This window comes from Mytilus edulis, chromosome 13 (genome assembly GCF_963676685.1).
Source record: "Mytilus edulis chromosome 13, xbMytEdul2.2, whole genome shotgun sequence".
Taxonomy (NCBI): Eukaryota; Metazoa; Mollusca; class Bivalvia; order Mytilida; family Mytilidae; genus Mytilus; species Mytilus edulis.
The window spans coordinates 48,581,193-48,587,114 of record NC_092356.1 but is presented as its reverse complement, the minus strand read 5'-3'; the positions used below and the strand labels follow the sequence as shown (position 1 = coordinate 48,587,114).

The window sequence follows — 5,922 nt, the reverse complement described above, 5'->3', positions numbered from 1 at the left end:
AAAAAGTAGTTTAAAAGAAGATTGATTATTGTTGTCTTTTAAGGATCGTATATTTTCAGCCTCGATCTAAAGTAAGAATTAGCGTATGCGCATTCGGAAAAACAACCTTTTAACAGTCTATCATACATTATATTCAATTAGTGATATAATCCTACCTACGTAGTTGTATCTTATTATAATTATATTTCATTTTCTCTATAAATAGAAGTACTGAGATAAATTTTCAATGTCAACCCGGGTCTGAATGCTTATTACAATGATTTTAATGTCTAAATGCTTACATGTTTCGGCAGTTTTTTACATTTACTTGGTATATAGTTGCCTATCATTACAGCAAAGCAAAAGATTTCAAGCTCTGATTAAGCCAGAGCAAAGTGGAAGATTTCAGTTAACTGGAGCAGTTCAGACCGATTATGTGTCTTCAAAAATAGGATGTTTTGCCATTTGTATACTAAACAACCATTGTGTAACCTTTTTCTACAACGATTTTACAAAACATTGTTTATTGCATTTAAAGGATTTTAAATACACATCTACACAATCTGGTATTGGATGGACTCATTATGTCATCAATGATGGTAAATAATTATTTTTGAATTTAAAAAAAGAATTAATGAGAAATGTACTACAATTTAGCAAAAATAAAATACAATATATTGTTACTGCAGTCAAACATTTTTACAATCAGAATTTTAAAATAATAATACGCTAATTAAGTCAGTATTTTTCTATTTGTATTTTTGTGCGTTTTGTTACATACATGATTGTTTACATATACTGATTAAAATTGTGGCACAATCTTTACTGCTGTGTCCCTATTTTTGACATTTTTACCTATCATATCAGTCTGTTTTGTTCACACATCGGTGTCAAGACAATGGAATTTTATGCGACTGGCATACAAGTGAGAGGATTAACTAGCTATAAAACCAGGTTTTCATTTGCATTCAGATATCGCAGATCAAATTTATTCGTTTATAGTGTATTAATGTACGTTTTTTGATTGAGTTAAGCCTGCCAATTGATATTTTATCGTGTGTTTTTCAATGTTGTGATGTTATGCTATTGTTTCAGAAAACAGGAAGGTTTGGATCCATTAAAACATTTAATCGCGCTGCAAATGTTTGCACCTGTCCTAAGTCAAGAATCTGATGTACAGTAGTTGTCGTTTGTTTATGTAATTTATACGTGTATCTCGTTTCTCGTTTTTTTTATTTTATATAGATAAGACCGTTTGTTTTCCCGTTTGCATGGTTTTACACTAGTAATTTTGGGGCCCTTTATAGCTTCTTGTTCGATGTGAGCCAAGGCTCCTTGTTGAAGGCTGTACATTGACCTATACTGGTTTACTTTTTTTTACATTGTTATTTGGATGGAGAGTTGTCTCATTGGCACTCACACCACATCTTCCTATATCTAATTATGAATTTTTTTCATCAGAAAATGCTTGTACCAAGTCAGGTAAATGACAGTTTATTATCCATTCGTTTGATTGGTTACAGCTTTTAATTTTGCCATTGGTAAGAGGACTTTCTGTTTCCTAGAGTCGTATGATGTGCTGTAATGTTCAGTTATTAAAATAAATAAAAAAATGTCAACATTTGGATGTGAAAGTAGGGAGTCACTAGCGGAAAAACCATTTCAATAATTGATTTGACCCATATGTTACACGCATACATGTAAACACTATACGGACTTCTCATGTAAAAAAAATGATCCTACACATAGTAAGGATAAGGTACAGTGCATTAGTTTTATCTTTACGATCACCATTTTAAATAAGTAGACCAATACAATGTGTCTGTTTCGCCACTAACAAGAGGCATGTTTTGAAGGTCTTAGATCTTCAAGTACCAGAATAGTCGTCTAAACCGTACATTTATCGGTTGTGTCCTATTCTAGATTGTCACAATTTTACTGGGTGTTGATTTGCATAGCGGGCTATGCGGTATATGAGGAGACATTCATCCTCTGGACGCTTAAAATCGTAATTCATACGAATTCAAGTGTTGACTGGAGTTATCATTGATATGTTCATATTATAAGAAAACTGTTAACAATATTTTGTAAATATCAAGGCTTTTCTACCTCAGGAATAGATTACCTAAGCTGTATTTGGCAAATTTTTAGGAATTTTTGGTCCTCATTGCTCGTCAACTTCGTACTTTATTCGGCCTTTTAACATTTTTTGATTCGAGAGTCATTGATGAGTGTTTTGTAGACGAAACGTGCGTCTGGCGTAAATTACAAATTTCAATCCGGGTATGTATGATGAGTTTATTTCCGTCATTTTTTGTCTTTAGATAAAACCATAAGTATCGTTAATTTTTTTTTTTATTTTATAAAAAAAGTTTTATCCACCATTTTCCTACATAAAGAAATGCCTGTACCAAGTCCGGAATATGGCGTTTGCTTGTTTGGTTCTTGATTATGCAATTTAATAAAGGACTTTCCGTTTTGAATTTCCATTGGTGTTCGATATATTTGTTATTTTACTTTTTACAGATATTGTCGCATATGATAAGTGATAAACTAATAGTGCTATCATTGAATCATGTATGCCAGAAAGAGATATTACAGATTAAACTGATTATACATTAACCTTTGATGTACTTACATATCTATTTCAAACTGATTTTGTCTATTGCAGGGGATGGACGCTGTCCAATTGGCGCATTACTATACAGACCATTAGACTTTTGCTACACTTCAAACACGATTAGAAGAGCGAAATACGGAATCATAAAACAGGACTGTAAAAACGAAGGAGCGTCATTGGCTGCCGTGGAATCTCAACAGAAGCAATCATATTTTGAACTATTTCTTGGTATGGACATACATCAATAATGTCATCCACTACTTTCTATGTTCATTTTGATTATTCAAGAATAAAAAAGAATAGCAAACGAAGATACGCGTATCTTGTTTTCTGGAGGAGTAAATCGTTTGGGGATATGTTTTCTTTTAATAAAGAAACACATGTGTTCGACTTCTTGTCTTATCTATATAATGCTCCAAACAGGTCCTTATGAAAAATTAAAAGGAGCTAACGTTATCCCTTAGGTACCGTGAATAAAGGATATAATAGTATACAGCGGTTTAATAGCAATAACTCGATTTGAACAAATACGGATCACAAACCAAAACCGATGATGAAAACGACAGAACAACATCAACACTAAACTGCTACACAAACGCCTACGTACATATATATTTGACAACAACTGCCATATTCCTTACATGGTACAGGACAGTTTAAGTTTAAGAAAATAAAATAATGTTTTAAACCTTATTGCTATCCAACTCTCCAGCTTATATGACAAAGTTAACAATACTGCTAAAATGAGTGCAGTACAAATAAATGAAAAAAATACTCAGGATAGATGAATGCTTAAATACAAACTATAATAGTCTCTTTCAACCCTTTCAACCTTTAAACCCCATACTAACAACGAACATCTTAATCCTCTCACCAAATACTTTTTTCCTGGTGATTGTGTTTAGCGCATCTCTCAAATCGAACCTGAAATTGAAGATATTACCGATCCCGTCCTCTTTTTCGCGAATGTAACAACCGAGTATATAAAACTTATCGACGGTTTCTAGCTGAGCGACGGGTGTCATATGTGGAGTAAGAATTGTTTTCACTTCAGGAGCAAATGAGCCCATCTGCGATTTTCAGCGGGTTCATGTTGCTCGGTCTTTAGTTTTTCTATGTTGTGTTTTATGTACTATTGTCCTTTTTGTTTTTTTGCCATGACATTTTCAATTTGTTTTCGACTTTTCAAGTTTAAATATTACATTGATACGTCATGTCATACTAATTTGTTCTGTAAAGACTGTAACATTTGTTCAACATAAAGTAATATTATAGTATTTCTTCCTCTTGTAACTTATATTATGATGGGACGTATATGTATCACAGTTTTATTGTGTTTATGTGAAGGATATCCCAATAATGGTGTCGTAATGATTGGTTCTTAAGGTGGTACCTAACACTACAGGGAGATAACTCTGTAAAGTCAGCTAAACGTTTTGATTACGTAGTGTTGTAAAGGGAATATAAAGCTTCTTAATGATAAAAATTGGTGTTTGTCAAACTGCTATATAACCAGTGTAATTTTTCTGACAAAACGGTTGGTTCAAAATTTTTTGAATTTTTTATAGTTTTGTTAAAGGGTCAAAGTAAGTACTTTGACAAATTTTATAAAAATTAAACGAGCCAAATTAATTTTAGTACAAGTGTTGGGTACCACCTTAAGGATTCACAAAAGACTTTATTTTAGATATGGCTAGATTGTAAAACCAGTTGTATTTATTAGAAGACTAACAAAGCTGCTCGATATAAGCGTTCTCCAGCCATTTTAGTTCAAATATTTGACACAGACCACACTTGCCTTGGGCAACAGCCTTTTATCGCAGTCCTAGAGCTATTTGGATACAAAATACATGCATTTGTTCACTAAAACATCAACAATATTATTACCAAGTTAGAGCATGCGTATTGAAGACAAATCATAATATAAATTATTTTATCATTTTTCAGCTGAACGACCTTATTCCCGAATTTGCATTGCTGGTGAAGAGAAAGTTTACAATACCTGGACATTAGATGACGGGACGTCATTGACATATTTCAACTGGTACTATGATGAACCAGACCACTTAGACCAAAAGTGTTTAGAAATTTACATAAACGACGAATGGTTCGACATTCAGTGTATTAACAATGACCCATGTGTGTATGTGTGCGAAATAAAAAAGTATATAGGAGTTTCAAATTAATTTTTAGGTATTCATATTTAATTATATATGTCTTTTAAAGTAAAAATACCACTGTTAATGTTTTTCAATATTCTTCGCCCAGTAAAATTTAATTTTGTTCATAGTGACCTTATTGAAAAACACTATACATAAACATGCATATTCAATTTTTTTATCGTCTTTAGTTTCAGATTTCTGTGTTTAATGCGTTTCCCTCAGTTATAGTTTGTTACCCCATAGATTTATGAGTTTTGAACAGCGGTATACTACTGTTGCCTTTATAGCCAAAGCATCTATATCATTGGTCTTCTGATCATTGCAAAAAAAATGTAAAAGGAAGATTAATTCATATTTTACATTGAAGTTTGACGTAACCTTTTTGAAATGACTTGATCATTTATCAAGTCAGTTTTCGTGTTACAATAGTTCGTGTTTTTTGTTTGGTTGTTAGATAAATGTTTACCCTTTATAATACTTTTGACATCAATTTTTTTTTTCTTATTTCGATTTAAATGACAGCGGAATTGACTGATATGCGTAAATAAAAAACTATATATAAAACTTATCGACGGTTTCTAGCTGAGCGACGGGTGTCATATGTGGAATAAGAAATGTTTTCACTTCAGGAGCAACCGAGACCACCTGCGTTTTTCAGCGGGTTCATGTTGCTGAGTCTATAGTTTTCTATGTTATGTTTTGTGTACTATTGTCCTTTTTGTTTTTATGGGATTTTTTTGCCATTAAATTTTCAATTTGTTTTCGACTTTTCGAGTTTGTATATTACATTGATACGTCATGTCATACTAATTTGTTCTGTAAAGACTGTAACATTTGTTCCAAATATTCGTTCTTTCTTTTAGAACATTTATTTATGACAGTCATATTATGCATGTTTATGTGAAGGTTATCCTAATAAAAGAAGGACGAAAGATACCAAAGGGACAGTCAAACTCATAAATCTAAAAAAAAAAAATGGTGTCGTAAACCAAATCAAACCACATATTATCTGTACTCCTGCAATAGTCGATTGTAGATTCCCAACACGCTGTGCCCTGTTAGTGAATATGAATTGATTGAATAATTACAACCACTGGGTCGATGTCACTAAGATTTAATTCCCCGAGGGTATCACCAACCCTGTAGTCAGCACTTCTGAGC

General features: G+C 32.4%; 1 long non-coding RNA gene across 1 annotated transcript; it reads left to right on the top strand.

Annotated features, from left to right (window-relative positions):
- Nucleotides 1-214: 214 nt before the first annotated feature.
- On the top strand, nucleotides 215-4,723 carry LOC139502057 (uncharacterized). The gene is made up of 3 exons (XR_011658721.1): nucleotides 215-578; nucleotides 2,651-2,827; nucleotides 4,547-4,723. It is a non-coding gene; the product is annotated as an uncharacterized lncRNA (long non-coding RNA).
- Nucleotides 4,724-5,922: the final 1,199 nt, after the last annotated feature.